Below are 18,518 nucleotides of genomic sequence, written 5' to 3'. Positions count from 1 at the left end.
ATGTCGTACGTATGGTCACGAAAGTCCCTGAGGTGTGTAATGTAATGCAGGGAATTGAGCTGTCCTGAGGCGTGTACTATAATGCGGGGAATTGAGCCATCCTGAGGTGTGTACTGTAACGCGGGACGATGCCCGGTATTACCGGAAGACCGCCAACCTGAGGCGTGTTCGTTTACGCGGGTTGTGCCGTAGGTGGAGGATGTTGAGTCTGAGGCGTGTACTGTAACGCGGGCAAGAGATATAGCCTGAGACGTGTACTGTAACGCGGGCTAAGGAGTGTTGTGAATTTGAGATGGTTGTACATGGACCGTGAATTGAAAGTGGACCCGAGGCGTAATTACGCGGGTCATTGGCAATTCTAATGAAAATAGTGTGGTGGTGTTGCATGAACGAGTGTGTGAAATGCGAAGTTTGGAAATGACATATGTTCGACTTTGTTTTTAGGCATGAAATTAATTTGGAATGTGCATGTGGTTGGAATTTGTGTAATTGAGACTAACGTGCAGATTGTACGCATTAAAAGCCCAGGTAAGTATATTTGTGTGCATGTTATGTGTTCATTGAGTGGCATTGTGTTTGGACTTGTCTAGAGGTACGTGTTAACCTAGGTGGGGTTTAGGGTGTTTAGTTGCTGAGACGTGTCTCATGGTTGTTTAACCAAACCATTTCAAAACCCCGGCCTGGACCATGAATTTTCCACCGCCACCGCCTCAGCGTTTTGGCACACCGATGCACATCGATCATGCCGTGATAGAGTACCCGATAGATGATAATATGGCTTGGATCAAGCACACCACCGTAGTTTGGGTAAATATAGGACAACCCCTTTGGCAAGCCCACACTTATACCGCCTGGTGTTTCCGGGATGGTATGGACGAGTTCGCTCCTGTTCGAGGTTTTGATGTCCCTTTTGACGGGGTGGGAGATTGGGATCCGTCGGCTATACCCCCTCCTGATGGTGAGATGACTAGCCTTGACACTAGCCTCGCACAGTCAGGACATCAGCCTGTACCTGCAGCACCCGAACCTTCAGTGGCTGAGCTTGATCCGGAACCGGAAGAGTCACAAGCAGGGTTCGACCCGATGGATGTGGATTTAGGTACAGTGCCAGAGGAGGAACCCGAAGAAGAAGAGCCCGAAAAAGAGCCTGAGGAGGAACCAGAAGAAGAGCCAGAGGAAGAACCGGAGGAGGAGTATGAAGAAGAGGAGCGAATTGAGGTTCCGTTAGAGTCGGGGGATGAAGACAACTCGATTGAGATCGAGGCGGATTCTCAATCTTCAGAGGAGCAGGTGGCTCAAGGGGAATTAGATTCGGGTTCTGGGGAGACCGACTCGGAGTGGACACCGTTTAGAGGGCGTAAGGGTTAGTTTAAGGGTAGGGTAAACCCATTTTTGAAGTACCCCATTTTTGGAGTTAGTGGATACCTAGACTACTGATCCTTTTTGAGGTGGTAGTGAGAACTTAGGAGCCGGTATGCATGTATTTTAGGTGTTTCGTAAGTGGTGTGTATTGTATAAGTTTGACTTGGTAATGAATGTATATTCTCCCTATTACCCCTTTCTAAGTATTGTCTGGGTGTATGTTACTTCCGCTAGCGCTTTATCTCTGTATGTGTGGGGTCGGCGACATCCTGGGACGTTGCGTTAATCGACCAAAGAGGTATGTCGCGAGCTCGATGGGATTTGGGGCGTGACATCATGCGTTGATTTGGTATCAGAGCAAGGTTAGCTCGATCCAAGTTGGTTGAAGTCTGGAGCGATAAGGAGCGACAACTTTTGGGGTAATTGACTAGGGAGACCTTAGCGCGTCATAGGTGTGCAACAAGCTACGCGTGCCTCCAGACTGTTTGTTGTGATTGCTTAGTGAATTGAGTGCTATAACGATTGGAATGCAGGTGCGTCTGGACCTGAGGTAAGTGCACAGACCTTATTGATTGTGGCCTTGTGCTGTTGCGATTAATTACCTGCTGAGTGAATTATTATGTTAATTTGCTGCCTAGGACTAGATTGGTATAGTTGGCCTAGGTTTCTAATTTCTGAGTGGAATTATAGCAGGTAGGTGAGTGATAGAAACCCGTAAGGATGAGTTCGAGAGGTGGAGGAATAAGAGGCCAATCAAGTTCGCAAGCCCAACCTGCGGGAGATCCGAGAATGGATGCGATCATGAGGACCCTAGAAGAGATTAGTAATCTGATAGGACGGCAGACTCAGGAACGAGCTGCCACTATTGCCCAAGCTGCTGAGGCCGCTGTGACCGCCGCCGCCAATAATAACAATGGGAATCAAGGGCAAAGGCAAGTGAATGTAAATAGGTAGATGCATCAACTAGTTGAGCAGTTTTTGAAATTAAAGCCCCATAAGTTTGATGGTAAGGGCGACCTTGAGGTTGCATCGCTTTGGGTAGAGGAGTTAGAAAAGGCCTTTGAGGTATTATGGTGCACCGAGGAAGAGAAAGTGACCTTGGCGGTGTACCAGCTCCAAGGAAGTGCGAGTGATGGTGGAAAGCCACCAGAGGAAGGGTGTTCCCAGCTGGTGCCGCCCAGACTTGGGCGATGTTTGTGGAAGTCTTCAATGGTAAGTACTTTTTTGAGAGTACCCAGGAACAGAAGTTAGCCGAGTTTATGAGGCTTCGTCAGGGACAGAGGACAGTGGATCGGTATGAGGCTGAATTTGCTCAGTTATCTAAGTTTGCCCCAAGGATAGTGGAGGACCCGTTGGATAAGGCTCGGAGGTTCCGAGACGGTTTGAAGCCAGACCTTCGCAGCCAAATGATTTCGCTGAATTTGAGGGATTATAACGAGATCTATGATCGGGCCCAAGCGATCGAACGTGACTTAGCGGATAGGGCCGCCGCTTCTAGGTCAAGATTTGCCTCGGGTAGGGACAATCGCCACTTCGGGAAGAGGCCAATGGCGAGTAATCGACGTTTCGTCCCTCCTGTTAGAAGAAATATCGGGAAACCGAACCGTTTCCAGAATGGTCCATGTCGGATGTGTAGGGAAAGACATGGAAATGGACCTTGTCCGAACAGGGGCGGAGCCTGTTTTGGATGTGGCGGGTTTGGCCATCAGATAAGGACTTGCCCTAACATCAGGCAGAATAGGTCGCCTGCGTTGCCGCCACCCCGGAACGGGAACCAAATTGGAGCTGCCCCGTCGGCTAATCAGAATAGGCCACCGGCCCAAGGACGGGTGTACGCCATGGCAATGAGAGAGATTGAGAACGCGCCAGGGGTGATCACAGGTACGGTTTCTCTATGCGATCATGCTGCATATGCTTTGTTTGACCCTGGGGTGTCACATTCGTTTATATCATAACAGTTTGTTAAATTGACTGGTATAGAGCCGCAATTGTTTGATGTTGTGTTGTATGTTACCACTCCACTGATAAGGTGCTAGTCTCATTAGGGCGCCCGGATTGTAAGATTGTGATTGGTGATAGGGAGGAAACGATAGATCTAGCGGTTTTAGCCATGTATGACTTCGATGTGATTGTGGGTATGGATTGGTTAGTTAAGCAAAAGGCTGTTATGGATTGTAGTAGTAGGGTGATCCAATTTAATCCGGTTGGACATCCGAAATTCGAATTTGTGGGAAATCGAGGAGGGACCTCGATCCCCTAGATTTCGTTTGTTGAACGAAGGGTGTCAAGGATTTCTAGCGGCTATGGTTGATTCCACGGCTGAGGAGCCGAGGCTAGAGGACATAGCTGTAGTGTGCGATTATCCCGATGTCTTTCCTTAAGAATTGCAGGGATTGCCACCTGAAAGGGAAGTAGAATTTGTAATCGAGTTGGCCCTTGGGACTGAGCCAATCTCGAAGGCACCTTATAGAATGTCGTTATCAAAGTTAAAAGAGTTAAAGGTGCAAATGCAAGAGTTATTGGACAAAAGTTTCGTTCGTCCAAGTGTGTCTCCATAGGGAGCGCCAGTCTTATTTGTAAGGAAGAAGGATGGGTCATCAAGATTATGTATTGATTACCGGCAGTTAAATCAAGTGACGATCAAGAATAAATATTCCCTGTCAAGGATAGATGATTTGTTTGATCAGTTACAAGGGGTTTCGGTATTTTCTAAGATTGATTTGAGGACGGGATATCATCAGTTGAGGATTAGGAAAAAGGACATACCGAAAACGGCATTCAGGACGAGATATGGACACTATGAATATACAGTAATGCCGTTTGGATTGACAAACGCCCCTGCTGCCTTTATGGACTTAATGAATCGGGTATTTAAGGAATTCTTGGATCAGTTTGTTATAGTCTTTATAGACGATATATTGGTGTACTCGAAGAGCTTGGAATAGCACGAGTTCCATTTGAGTAAAGTTTAACAGACCTTAAGGGAACACGCATTGTACGCTAAGTTTAGTAAATGCGAGTTCTGGCTCCATCGAGTAGCATTTCTTGGACACGTGATCTCTGGGGAAGGAATCTCAGTAGATCCAGCAAAGATTGAAGCTGTAATAAAGTGGCCAAGACCAACGACGGTAACAGAGATCCGAAGCTTTCTAGGTTTGGCAGGATATTATCGACGTTTCGTGGAAGGATTATCGGCAATAGCAACACCTTTGACACATTTGTTGAAAAAGGAAACAAGGTTTGAATGGACCGACAAATGTGAAAGGAGTTTTCAAGAACTAAAGCATAGATTGACCACGGCGCCGGTACTGACTATTCTATTGGGACCAGGAGGATATGAAATTTATAGTGATGCATCATTGAAAGGACGGGGTGTGTACTCATGCAAAATGGATGAGTAGTAGCCTACGCATCAAGACAGTTGAGACCGCATGAGTTGAACTACCCGACGCATGATTTGGAATTAGCCGCAATAGTATTTGCCCTTAAGATTTGGCGACATTATTTATGTGGAGAGAAGTTTCAGATATATACAGACCATCAGAGTTTGAAATATTTATTTTCTTAAAAGGAGCTTAATATGAGACAGCATCGTTGGATGAAATTACTTAAGGACTATGATTGTAATATTTTGTATCACCCCGGAGAGGCCAACCGAGTAGCCGATGCATTGAGTCGGAAGTCAAGCATCGCACACTTGATGGTTAAGGAATGGACTTTGTTGGAAGGAGTGCGAGACTCGGAGTTTAAGCTTGAAGTAAGTCAAGTCTCGAGCTTGTTTGCCACTTTAAGAATCGAACCAGAAATTCAGACTAAGATTAAGGCCTTACAATCTACAGATCAAAAAATTCAAAAGATTTTGGAAATGGATGCTACCAAGAGGAAGCCGGACTTTCGAGGATCTGAAGACGAGATATTGAAGTTCCGTGGGCGGTTGTGCGTGCCTGACGATGCGGAACTTAAGGAAGAAATCTTGTCAGAAGCGCATCGTAGTAATTATAGTATCCATCCAGGGAGTACGAAAATGTATCAGAATTTGAGACAGTACTATTGGTGGAATGGCATGAAGGTGGACATAGCTAAGCACGTGGCTAAGTGTCTGACGTGCCAGCAAGTGAAAGCGCAATATTGTAAGCCCGGAGGATTGTTGCGACCTTTAGAAATCCCATAATGGAAATGGGAACATATTACTATGGATTTTGTAATGGGATTACCAAGGAGCCAAAGAGGCCATGATTCCATTTGGGTGATTGTCGATAGATTGACAAAGTCAGCGCACTTCTTGGCCGTACGAAAAGACTTCGTATTGGATCGGTATGCTGAGTTGTACGTACAACAGATAGTTCGTTTGCATGGGGTACCAGTGACGATTACTTCGGATAGTGATCCTATGTTTACCGCCAACTTTTGGAAAAGTCTGCAGATGGCATTAGGATCAAAGCTGCAGTTTAGTACAGCTTATCATCCACAAACGGATGGCAAGTCTGAGAGGACGATTCAAACTCTAGAGGATATGCTTCGGGCATGTGTATTGGATTTTCAAGGAAAGTGGGAAGAGCAATTGCCCTTAGTGGAATTCGCGTACAATAATAGTTTCCAGCAGAGTATCGGGATGGCGCCATTTGAAGCGCTGTATGGCAAAGCATATAGAACGCCCGTATGTTGAGACGAAGTTAGATAAAGGAGTATAACTGGGCCAGAATTAGTTCAACAGTCAGTTGAGGTGGTTAAGATCATTCGTAAAAGGCTGAAAACAGCTCAAAGCCGTCAAAAGAGTTATGCAGACAAAAGGCGAAGACCTTTGGAATTTCAAGTAGGGGATCACGTATTCTTTAAGGTATCGCGCATGAGAAATTATCCCGATTTGGCAAGAAAGGAAAGTTGAGTCTAAGGTACGTGGGACCCTTTGAGATTTTGGAAAGGATTGGAGACTTAGCTTATCGCCTTGCATTATCGCCAAATTTGTCGCAAGTGCATAATGTATTCCACGTGTCGATGCTGAGAAAATATGAACTGGACCCAACTCATGTGTTAAACTATGAAGAGATAGAAGTTGACGATAGGGTGTCGTATGTCGAAAGGCCAATAAGGATCGAAGATCCAAAAGAACGAGTTTTAAGGAACAAGACGATCCCGATGGTCAAAGTTGTTTGGGAATATCACGGAGCAGAAGGCGCGACTTGGGAAAGTGAGGAGCTAATACAACGTCAATACCCCCACTTGTTTGAGTAGTTGGGTTAAATTGTAAATTTCGAGGACGAAATTTTTATAAGGGGGGAAGAGTTGTGACATTCTGAAAATCGACTCACTTGGGATTTATGAAATAGATGATTTTATGGACGTGCTTGTAGTTAGATCTCGCCCGGAACTAATCACTCATGAGATACTAATTAGGGATTTAAATTTGCGCAACCAATTAGGGATTTAAATTCGTGCGACCAAAGAAACTCGATCGTGAACCGACTTTCGACCATAAAAATTGTCGAGGTGACATTTTGAGCCAATGTAAGCTGATCCAAGGATAGTTAGGGATCAATTCGCCGCTGTCATATGAGTGGATCGCGGGTGATTCCGCTTGACCACGAGATGAGTTGACGAATGACCCTAAACCTATGCCAGACGATCACGCCCGTCGGAACTAGCGATCGATCCTCGCGATTATGTGACAACCGAGGTCGTCACGATCCGAGTGAACTTAAACGTGGCTTGATTCAGTATCGACCACGGGTCGAATATGCGAATTTCCCGAAAGCCACCCGTTAGTTTGAGATACGCTCAAGTTACGTTATTTATATTTAGTCATTAATTAGAGATCAAGTTTGGGCATTGGAAATTTCGAAAGTCACGACAGGATAATTGGACGACGTTGCTATTAGTGTGGTCAGCCTCAGATTTGTCCGGATTCTTCAGAAAATTTGAATTTTGGCAAGAAATGGAAAAATGACCGTTTTGCCCCTGGGACTTTGTTAAGGCTAAGTATATTGTGAGAAGGGCATTTTGGTCATTTCACACCAACTTTAGAGATAAAAAATTTTGGACAATTTTGCCCTTGGACTTTTTGTGAAATTCCAATTTTGCCCTTGGATATTTTTGGTAAGAGTTAATCTTGGCCGTTGATCTCAAGATAAGATTTAATCGTGGCCGTCGGATGGAAAGTAGAGAAGAGGGTAGGATGGTCATTTTGCTAGGGGGTAGACACCAATTATTGGTGCAATTAGTCTTTTTCTCCTTTTCTCTCTCTCTCACCCTCTCATTTCTCTCTCACGCCTATCTCTCCCCCTCCCACTCCCTCTCGGCCAATCCTCTCCCCCCTCCTCCCATGACCGTGGCCAGCCGGCCAAGCCAGCCGTCGCCGCCGTTCAGCCGCCGTGCTTGATCGCCACCGTCCGGTTGTCCCCGACGTCATGGCCTCACCATCACCACACCGTCTCTCTCTCTCTCTCTCTCTCTCTCTCTCTCTCTCTCTCTCTCTCTCTCTCTCTCTCTCTCTCTCTCTCTCTCTCTCTCTCTCAACCGGCCCTCTTCCTTTTCTTTTGGCCTTGCACGTGTGGCCGAGCAAGGCGTGTCGCCGTCCGTCCGGCCACCGTCCGCCGCTCACCGCCGCCATCGCCGTCCATTCGCCGTGTGATCGCCGGCTTGCCGCCCCCCTTCTTGCCCGAGCTTGCCTAGGACTTCAAGTGAGTGGCATTCTAAACTCTTCCTAGGACTACGGGTACTAACGAACTTGATTAGGGGCTGATTTGGGTTTATTAGTGGCTGTTTAGGGGTTATTTTGGTAGACTGAGTTGGGGGCTGATCTTGGCTGATTTGTGGATGAAATTGTAATGGTTTCGGGGCTAAACATGGTGGATTTACATGCTGGAAATTGCGGTTCGAAATGATGAGTGTATGGCTCGATTTGGGGACTAAACGTGTTGGTTTGATGTGTGGTGCCGTGGCTAGCTTGTGTGATTATTGTGACTTGAAATAGACATGAATATGTTGACTTTATGCTCATATTAGTGGCTATAATTGTGGGTCTAGTGACGACCTTGCATGCTCGTCGGATTGTGGAGTAATTGGTTGAAATGTGGACCCGTTTATATGAGCATGGGCTGAATTGGATTGGCTAGAAATTGGGCATGTTTGTGTGTCAATTGAGCATATTGTATGATGTTTGAGCGTGTGGATGGGTGCAAAATTTATGTGATATGTCGTACGTGTGGTTACGAAAGTCCCTGAGGCGTGTAATGTAACGCGAGGAATTGAGCCGTCCTGAGGCGTGTACTGTAACGCGAGACGATGCCCGGTATTACCAGAAGACCGCCAACCTGAGGTGTGTTCATTTACGCGGGTTGTGCCGTAGGTGGAGGATGTTGAGTCTGAGGCGTGTACTGTAACGCGGGCAAGAGACATAGCCTGAGGCGTGTACTGTAACGCGGGCTAAGGAGTGTTGTGAATTTGAGATGGTCGTACGTGGACCGTGAATTGAAAGTGGACCTGATGCGTAATTACGCGGGTCGTTGGCAAGTCTAATGAAAATAGTGTGGTGGTGTTGCATGAACGAGTGTGTGAAATGCGAAGTTTGGAAATAACATATGTTCGACTTTGTTTTTAGGCATGAAATTAATTTGGAATGTACATGTGGTTGGAATTTGTGTAATTGAGACTAACGTGCAGATTGTACGCATTAAAAGCCCGGGTAAGTACATTTGTGTGCATGTTATGTGTTTATTGAGTGACATTGTGTTTGGACTTGTCTGGAGGTACGTGTTAGCCTAGGTGGGGTTTAGGGTGTTTAGTTGCTGAGACGTGTCTCATGGTTGTTTAACCAAACCATTTCAGAACTCCGGCCTGGACCATGAATCTTCCACCGCCATCGCCTTAGCGTTTTGGCATACCGATGCACACCGATCATGCCGTGATAGAGTACTCGATAGATGATACTATGGCTTGGATCAAGCACACCACCGTAGTCTGGGTAGATATAGGATAACCCCTTTGGCAAGCCCACACTTATACTGCCTGGTGTTTCCGAGATGGTATGGACGAGTTCAGTCCTGTTCGAGGTTTTGATGTCCCTTTTGACGGAGTGGGAGATTGGGATCCGTCGGCTATACCCCCTCCTGATGGTGAGATGACTAGCCTTGACACTAGCCTCGCACAGTCAGGACATCAGCTTGTACCTGCAGCACCGGAACCTTCAGTGGCTAAGCCTGATTCGGAGCCGGAAGAGTCACAAGAAGGGTTCGACCCGATGGATGTGGATTTAGGTACAGTGCCAGAGGAGGAACCCGAAGAAGAGTCTGAGGAGGAACCAGAAGAAGAGCCGGAGGAAGAACCAGAGGAGGAGTCTGAAGAAGAGGAGCGAATTGAGGTTCCGTTAGAGTTGGGGGATGAAGACAATCCGATTGAGATCGAGACGGATTCTGAGTCTTCAGAGGAGCAGGTGGCTCAAGGGGAATCAGATTCGGGTTCTGGGGAGACCGACTCGAAGTGGACACCGTTTAGAGGGCGTAGGGGTTAGTCTAAGGATAGGGTAAACCCATTTTTGAAGTGCCCCATTTTTGGAGTTAGTGGATACCCAGACTACTGATCCTTTTTGAGGTGGTAGTGAGAACTTAGGAGCCGGTATACATGTATTTTAGGTGTTTCGTAAGTGGTGTGTATTGTATAAGTTTGACTTGGTAATAAATGTATATTCTCCCTATTACCCCTTTCTAAGTATTGTCTGGGTGTATGTTACTTCCGCTAGTGCTTTATCTCTGTATGTGTGGGGTCGGCGACATCCTAGGACGTCGCGTTAATGACCAAAGAAGTATGTCGCGAGCTCGATGGGATTCGGGGCGTGACAGAAACAAAGAAGAGTCGAATAAACAATGGCACGCGGTTACAATATTGTCACGGAAATTCTTGTCCATTTCTCACATTTGAAAGATACGCCAAAAAGTAGAAGGCGATTTACGAGCAGATGCTAATTCTAGAAATGACAATCAGATGCCAAGCGATTCTTGTCCATCAAATGTGCGAGTATTCTTGAGACCAGTTGGAAAGTGAGTTTCCTTCGAAGAAGGTGACCACTTGCAAAGTCCCCAATGCTGGTCACCTTTACACCCACCTTTTCTTAAGATATAATGGTTTTTTCTCACTCGTTCAACTTCAAAAACAGCGCTGAACTTTAACTATGAGGAGTAAAATTCTTGGAAATTACGGTGCAAAGGAAAAGTGAGCTTTGAGGGAATGCAACTGCCACGAAAGTGAATTAAACGAACTTACGGTGAAATTGCATCTTTTGGTCTCTGTCGCTTCCTCTCGCATTCCTCGACAGTTCTTCTTTTTCTCCCTTTTCTTTTGCCGGCCACTCCCCTTTTTTTCTCTTCTTTTTATCAAAGTTTTCTCTCTATTGCTGACCATAGCCCTCTCTCTCTCTCTGTATTTCTCTCTGCTTTTTGATGCCCAGATTTTCTTGTTTCCTTTTGGCCGTGAATTCCGGTCCCTGAATGCCGAGATTCCTCCCTTCGTCAAGATGGAAACTGCACGCCTCTTTCCTTCTTCGATTCTCCTTCGCCTTTTCTTCCAATTTCGACGCGTGCAGCTGAACATGACCTTCCTCCCATCATATGGGTTCAGACTGTCCTGAATGACCGCGCCTCCTTTCCCTTCATTAGGCCGAGTTATGATTAGCTTAGGGCCGGGCTCGCGCAAGGCTCGGTCTGGGAACCTCGAGTGAGTTCGGGACTCATTTTGCATATCGGGCCATCTATCAGGCCAATCCTAAAGAAACCCATAGCCAGATCCATGCTTTGTTCGGTGCTAATGCTCTGTGCCCAATGTGAAGATATACAGTAACAATTGCAAATGCAAGAGTATGCAAGATCGATATTTTTGTTTAGGATCAAACTCTATCGAACTCGATCTTGGTTTTCTTATTAAATGAAGGAGAAGACTTCGGATTAAAATTTAGGCATCAAATGGCAGAAACTAATTTACTAGTAGCATAGCATATCCAACACTCACACCACCAGATGCAATATGTCCATCCACGACATAAAAATCTTACATACTCTCGCCAATAAGATTACAGACATAAGTTGATATATATAGAGTCTAGAGAAATTACTACGAACATTGAGATTTACTAACAATAGATAGGCAGAAACGTTACTTTTTCATATTCCATAATTATTTATCGCATAGAAAAATTACTAATTACTAATAGGTAGATACTTTTTCGGTAATAAAGGAGTTACTAATCATACTAATTTTGTGTAATTACTTTATTGCTTTTTTATACCAAAAAATAACTTGGATGAAAGCATAGTGGTGTATGGACGAATATACTGTTCCTCTAGATAACTGTCCAAAGCTTCATCCTCAGAACTGAAAATGTGAGCTACAAAATTATGTATAACCATCGTTTATCACATATTAGAAGTGTGAGGAATCAGATCAACATTAGTAGCTAAAGCTCGGAGAAAGTAAACAACAACCAATTGTCCTTACCGAGCAGAAGACAAGAAAGTGACATTACACGGATGTCGTCCCTCTAATAACTAAAATGAAGATGATATTGAACATTTTTAAAATATGGACGACGCATTAATACAAAAGCTCAAGGATCAGAGGTGTCATTAAAAGATAAATCTCGAGACTAACTTTACTTGTTTTCATATAAAATGTGGAAAGTAAATTTCATTGTGCTCGTTGAATCTATATGTACTAAAATGATTGGATGGTGAATAGTGAAATGATGATGTGGCATGATTGGGAATTTAGTTTGATTAAGTTAGGCAGCATTGTTAGGAAGTAAAAATTCGTTTTTTTGTATCAATTTTCTATAGTTATTCAATATTAAAAAGGCGACTTCTCACTCATTTCTTCGTTTGTGAATTTCGAAAGCAAATCTAAATATTTAACCTTGAAAGTTCATTGTGAAAAAGTCAATTCTCACCACCATAATTCATTTATTTGAAAAGGACTATAATTTGGTATGCAAGACCAAATTCTTTTAGATATTATTATTATTATACTACGACAATTGATGAAATGTTCATTTTGCTTGAGTTCTAACATTTGTCTCGCTGATAGTACCACACAACCATTTCCCGATTTGTAGTGTTCACAGTTAGTGCATGCACACGTCTTAAAATTTATTCATTGATTTCTCAAGTATTGCTAATGACGTCAAGTCGACAAAGATATGCAAGACCAATTCCTTTTCGGGGTTTTTTCTCCCACATTTTTCGGAATAGTTAATTCATGTGAATTCATAGTAACAATCACTAATATGATGTATTAGAGATGTTTACGCAATAATAATATTTTTCACGTTTATTATTATTGTTTCGAAGGTGATTGAAAATCACGTAAAATGCTAATAGTAACTCTCGAGAGATGGTTGTCTTGACACATTGAAGAAAGCTTAGGGACGTGAGTTGTGTTTGTTCTTCTGGAGGGATCCTTCTCGAGAGCTTTATTGCTTGAAACATCAAGAGCTTCCAATTCATTGATAACGGAGAAAAGCCCGCGACAAAAACCTACTCAAAAGAAGAGGGAGAAAAGAAAAGACCGGTGAAGTCCGAAGTCTTCCTCAATCTAGCATTGCAAGACGAAGGACCCTTATTTTCCGTGAAAATGTCGTATAGACTTATTATAAGTGACGCGACTAGAAAAAATCAATCACAATGCAATAATTATGCTAAAACTCGTGTTTAACAGTGGGACTCGGTATGAAATGTGCACAATTCATGTAATCTGGATGTCCGACGATATTACGTAAATTTTATATACATCAAACCCTTCAGTTTGTTTCTTTTAAATCTTCTCTGATATGGTTAAAATAAAGAAAAGCTCAAAAATCACCTTCACTTTGTATACCAATTTCTCTTTATATCCTCCATATTTTTAAATCCGTGGATTTCCGATTTAACATTTATTATTAAATGATTGGGACGTGGGAAACGCCTAGGATGGCGACCCATTGTTCAATATGTGCATATCACGGCGTGCTTTCGCGACTTGTCATAACGGTTGCTAATCCAAATAGCCCAAGAGCACCTACAAAGAGAATCGATTCCAGATCTCCCTCTTAAATTATTATTTATCGTGAAAATTCGGACATTAAGCACACTAGTAAAGGAGATGATAGGTCAGGTGCAGCTGATGAAATTGGTGACACTTGGCGCGTGGCTCACGCGCTTCTCTCCCGCACGCGCTGGTCTCCAAGTTAGGCGGGAAGCGGAAGAGCTCGAACCCTAGAATTCAATTTCATCCTCAATTTCCACTGCAATCCTCTTCTCTCTCCGGAAATGGGCATCAAGGTAGTTTCGACCTCCCTCTTCTCCAATCCCATCATTTCCATATGATTGTTAATCGAATCGCCCGTTGATTTCGGTAGGGGCTGACGAAGCTACTGGCGGACAATGCCCCGAAGTCGATGAAGGAGCAGACGCTGGAGAGCTACTTCGGCCGGAGTATCGCAGTCGATGCCAGCATGAGCATCTATCAGTTCCTCGTTAAGTGCTTTTCTTTTTATGGATCGATGCCTGTGATTGATTGCGCGTTTCGGTGTCGGTTGCGATTTGGATTTTGAGTGTTGGGGGTTTTTTGGTCTTTGATTGGTGGATCAGATTGTGGTTGGGAGGAAGGGGACTCAGATGCTCACCAATGAGGCTGGTCAAGTCACCAGGTAATACTACTGGCATCGCAATACCTCGCGGAAATGAAAATCCACTTGGCTCAAGTTTCTGTTTTGATGCTTCAGATGTTATCGCTTGGACTCGGTTTTATGTATGTGATCTTTATGCTTGAGAAGTGTTGACTTTGAGCTGCTTTTTGATTTGTCTTCTCGTTTAGTCATCTGCAAGGCATGCTTTACCGGACGATTAGGCTGTTGGAAGCGGGGATACAGCCAGTGTAAAATACTCTTCTTTACGTCCTTTGTTTTCATTGGGATAGAATGCTAAGAAGAGTGAAGCTCATCTTTCTCTGAATTATGCTTTACTGTTTGTTACGATAGCTACGTATTTGATGGTAAACCTCCTGATTTGAAGAAGCAAGAGCTTGCAAAACGGTACTTTATTATTATGTAGCCTTCTCTTTTCTTGTTTCTTTGAATTATCTATGGATACGTTTAGTTACCTTAATTGAGTCTCTGAGCAGTTTTTTGAAGAGGGCAGATGCCTCTGAGGACTTGGCAGTAGCCATTGCGGTATAAACATCTCTCTCTCTCTCTCTCTCTCACGCACATTCACATAAGCATGCAGAAACACAGAGTACAAAAAGGCTTAGTGAGCTCTGTATTAATTGCCTGCAGTCTCAGAACAAGGAAGACATAGAGAAATTCAGTAAAAGAACTGTGAAGGTTGGTCTTTGTTTTGATCACTTCCTTACAGTGCGATATTTTTGTCCTGTTTGATGTGAAGTTTGATTTTGTCTTTGTTTTCCAGAAAAACCTATCTACGTAGCTGACTGGATGTGTGTGGACTTGTGGTACATGGCTTTGATACCCTTGCAGGTGACACAACAGCACAATGAAGATTGCAAAAGACTACTAAGACTTATGGGTGTCCACTAGTTGAGGTTACTATTCTGTCTGAAAAGTTTGTTCTTTTTTTTATTTCTAACAAAAAGTTTAGATATCAAATTCTGATTTTGTATGTTAGGCTCCTTCAGAAGCAGAGGCACAATGTGCTGCACTTTGCAAAGCTGGAAAGGCAAGTGTCTTCCCGTTTGATCGTCTTCTGATTTACGATATGGTTCATTGTTTTCCCATGATAACCAATCGTTTAACTCCACGTAAATTACCATCATACTTCCATGATTTAATTTCCTTGTTCACTGAACTTATGCTTGTTCACTTGTCTGATGTCTTCTTCTGCGTAGTCACTTGTTTCCTCGAAAGAAGTTTTTATGGGATCCACTGAACTTATGCTTGTTCACTTGTCTAATGTCTTCTTTTGCGTAGTCATTTACATTTGGTATGCTCTTTACTAAATCATCTTTGTCCAAGGAATTTTCGCTGACTTCGAATTCCTATCATTGCTTAATTGTTGTGCGGTAACCACAATTCATCTATCATGAATGGTGCTTTATCTGTAATTTTTGTTTTTCAGGTTTATGCAGTTGCTTCTGAAGATATGGATTCCCTTCCTTTTGGAGCTCCTAGATTTCTTCGCCATTTTATGGATCCCAGCTCAAGAAAAGTTCTAGTCATGGAATTTGAAATTTCCAGGGTACTTAGAAAAGTTTATTCATTGCGATTGCTTAAAAAATTTTTTTCTCACTTTAATGACTTTTAGATCTTGGAGGAGATGAATCTGGATATGGATCAATTCATTGACCTGTGCATTCTCTCTGGATGTGATTATTGTGAAAGCATTTGAGGTAGGCGTGATATTATTGCAGTGCTCTGATAACTGTTTTATGCTATCGTATATCATTTGGCCCTCTCATATGTTTTAGATTGATGATTTCAGTGGCTTTACTTTGGAATGAATTTATCAGGTATTGGAGGGCTGACTGCTCTTAAGCTCATCAGTCAACATGGTTTCATAGAAAACATACTAGATAACATAAACAAGCAAAGGTGCTTCTTATTCTCTTATCTTGTCCCCAGACTTGTAAGCAAAGTAAGGCAGCAAAGTTTCTCACTGTAATAGTCTTGGCTGCTGATTCCTTGACTTAAAAGAATTATCTCTCAAACTCAGCTAGAGCGGAAATATTTGATCAATAATTTGAAGTCGAAAGATCATTTGCCACCAATAGATTTGGGCTGGCAATCAGTGCATCAACCATGCTACTTCATGTGTTGATTTACTATAATACTTTTATCTATTCTGATGTCTGCTTTGTCTGTTATTTCACTCTCACTTGAACAAAATCGTATCGTTTCTCTATCCTTAAGACCCAGAGGTTCTTTGCATTACTTGGAAGTCTTTATTCAGTTCAGTTATCCTTCTTAAGGAAATGTTTGCTTGAATTTTGAATAGGTATCAGTTACCAGATAATTGGCCCTATGGTGAAGCTCGACTGCTTTTTAAGGAACCAATAGTTTCTATGGAAGAACAACCTGAGATAAAATGGACTGCTCCAAATGAGGAGGTGGGCCATTTTCATGTTGGGATTTACTTGCAACATTTTGAATTCTCGACTCATTTCCTAACTGATTGTTCTTTCCCTTTCAAGGGCTTAATTTCCTTTCTAGTGAATGAGAATGTTTTCAACATTGACAGAGAGACAAAGGTATGGCTTCTATCTTCAGTAATGTGTTGGTCAGTTGCCTACTCAAGGAAGTTGCTTCTTCTCCTCTGGAGGAGAGAGCATGCATGTTTTCAATGTTGTTTTACCATGTGTATCAGGCGATAGAGAAGATTAAGGCAGCTAAGGATGAGTCATCACAAGGCCGGTAACTAAAGCTTGAATAAATGAAAGTGACTTACAAAATGCACTTTCTTTCATCCGATGATTCCTCATTCATTTTCTATAGATTAGAATCCTTCTTTAAGCCAGCTAAGAATCTATCTGTACCTGCTAAGAGGAAGGTACGTCATCTCGATATCTTTGAGTATTAAGCACCTGGAATTTTCCTTCTTTTAATGTATGCAAAGGTATAGTGTCACACATTGCTCTAGCAAAGAGATGTCTTCAGATGCCACTTTTGATGGATGAATAGTATTTCCTTTAACTCACTTCGTAAGCCATTGATTGCCCTAGCGATGCACAAAGTTTTACATCTTTGTGATCATTTTTAAACTGTTGGTGGTAGTGTTGTAAATCAAAGGTAGTGTGTTGCCAGGCCACTGCTGCTTATGCCCGATTACTCTCATATAACTTTACAGATGTGCTAATGGTGTTGCATCATCCTATTCATGAAATCAATTCGATAAACAAAAGCACCAGTGTGCTTGTACGGATCTGTTAAGAGTTTCGGCCCGATTAACTATCGTAATTGCATTGGATGACAGGGAAGCAAATGCACACTTCAATCCCCCAATCTGGCGTTCAAGCCTAAGACATTCTCTACACAAGTCTCCGTAAATCTCCCACACAGGTTCGTTGGCTGCTTTAAAATGCCAACCATGGTCCTGGGTTTGAGGAACTTCAAACAGCCGTTGAGAGTTGTCAGCCTCCCGACATGGAGCTAAATGTTGGTGGATGTAAGAACCCTATTTATTGAGCAAGTCCTGACTTGTAGATGCTGTTTTTGCCCATTGTTGGAAGCAAGTTGATGCCTTCCTTTCCTAAAAAATGGGTCATGTCTTATGGTACTGCAACTTTGCAAGAGAGTTGTATAAATTTTATTGGATGGATGACGTTTGCTCTCTATGCTAGAACGAGAGGGGTACTTGTCGGGCAGAGAGCATATTAGTGTTAATTCTTACGATACGTATATGTCACTTATACAACTTGTTTATTAGTGTCATCCATGCAACAGGAAACCCTCAAAATATTGCCAAAGCAGCAACTAACAAGAATTTCAGGCTGGTGGTGGTAAGAAGAAGAAATAGTATAGTCGGCAAATAACAGATCATAGAGCAGCAAAACTATCAACATCTATGTCAGGTATTTGTGAGTTTTCCAATGGTGATTCTTCACAATTCTTGATTTCGATGTCTTTCTTAAATCTCCCCACTTGGAATTGTGGTATATGTGTTGTTATGTTTCTTGCCTTATCCAGGAGGTTTCCATGCGAATTGCGAGTCGGAAATGTCAATTTGTAGTCTCATGTAGTTTTGCTAGATACCATCATAACATGGAAGGTTTCTGGGTGCTAATTGCTGAATTAACTTTCTTTCACGACTACTTGTTTATCTTGTTGGACTACTATCGTGTGTATCGGGTGTAAGTTTCTCAGTGCACATACATTTGATGGGTTGAGCGATAGCTCGAAAGATGGATATACGGAACTACACCATTTCGATATCAAATAATTAGTAGATGACTTCGATTTTTTGCCACTTATTTTACTGACAAGTCGTATCAAAACTCCAAATACAAATTTAACATGTTTATTATCTCTTATATCGAGTCATTTCCAAATTAACAAGTTACATAAAATAATTTAGAAGGATTATTTCAAAACACCATAAGAGCATTTTAATGTTAGAAAATGAAAATTGGAGGCTAGAAAGAGCAAGCAATCATAAAATAAATTTGCATGGAGAAGCAGAGGAGCT

General features: G+C 42.8%; 1 pseudogene; it reads left to right on the top strand.

The window, feature by feature from the left end:
- The first annotated feature begins 2,552 nt into the window (after positions 1-2,552).
- Positions 2,553-18,292, top strand: LOC115664083 (flap endonuclease 1-like; annotated as a pseudogene).
- Positions 18,293-18,518: the final 226 nt, after the last annotated feature.

This window comes from Syzygium oleosum, unplaced genomic scaffold, assembly GCF_021117445.2.
Source record: "Syzygium oleosum isolate NSW1041296 unplaced genomic scaffold, Sole_v2.1 Sole_v2.03, whole genome shotgun sequence".
Taxonomy (NCBI): domain Eukaryota; kingdom Viridiplantae; phylum Streptophyta; class Magnoliopsida; order Myrtales; family Myrtaceae; genus Syzygium; species Syzygium oleosum.
This window is presented reverse-complemented; position numbering and strand designations above follow the sequence as displayed.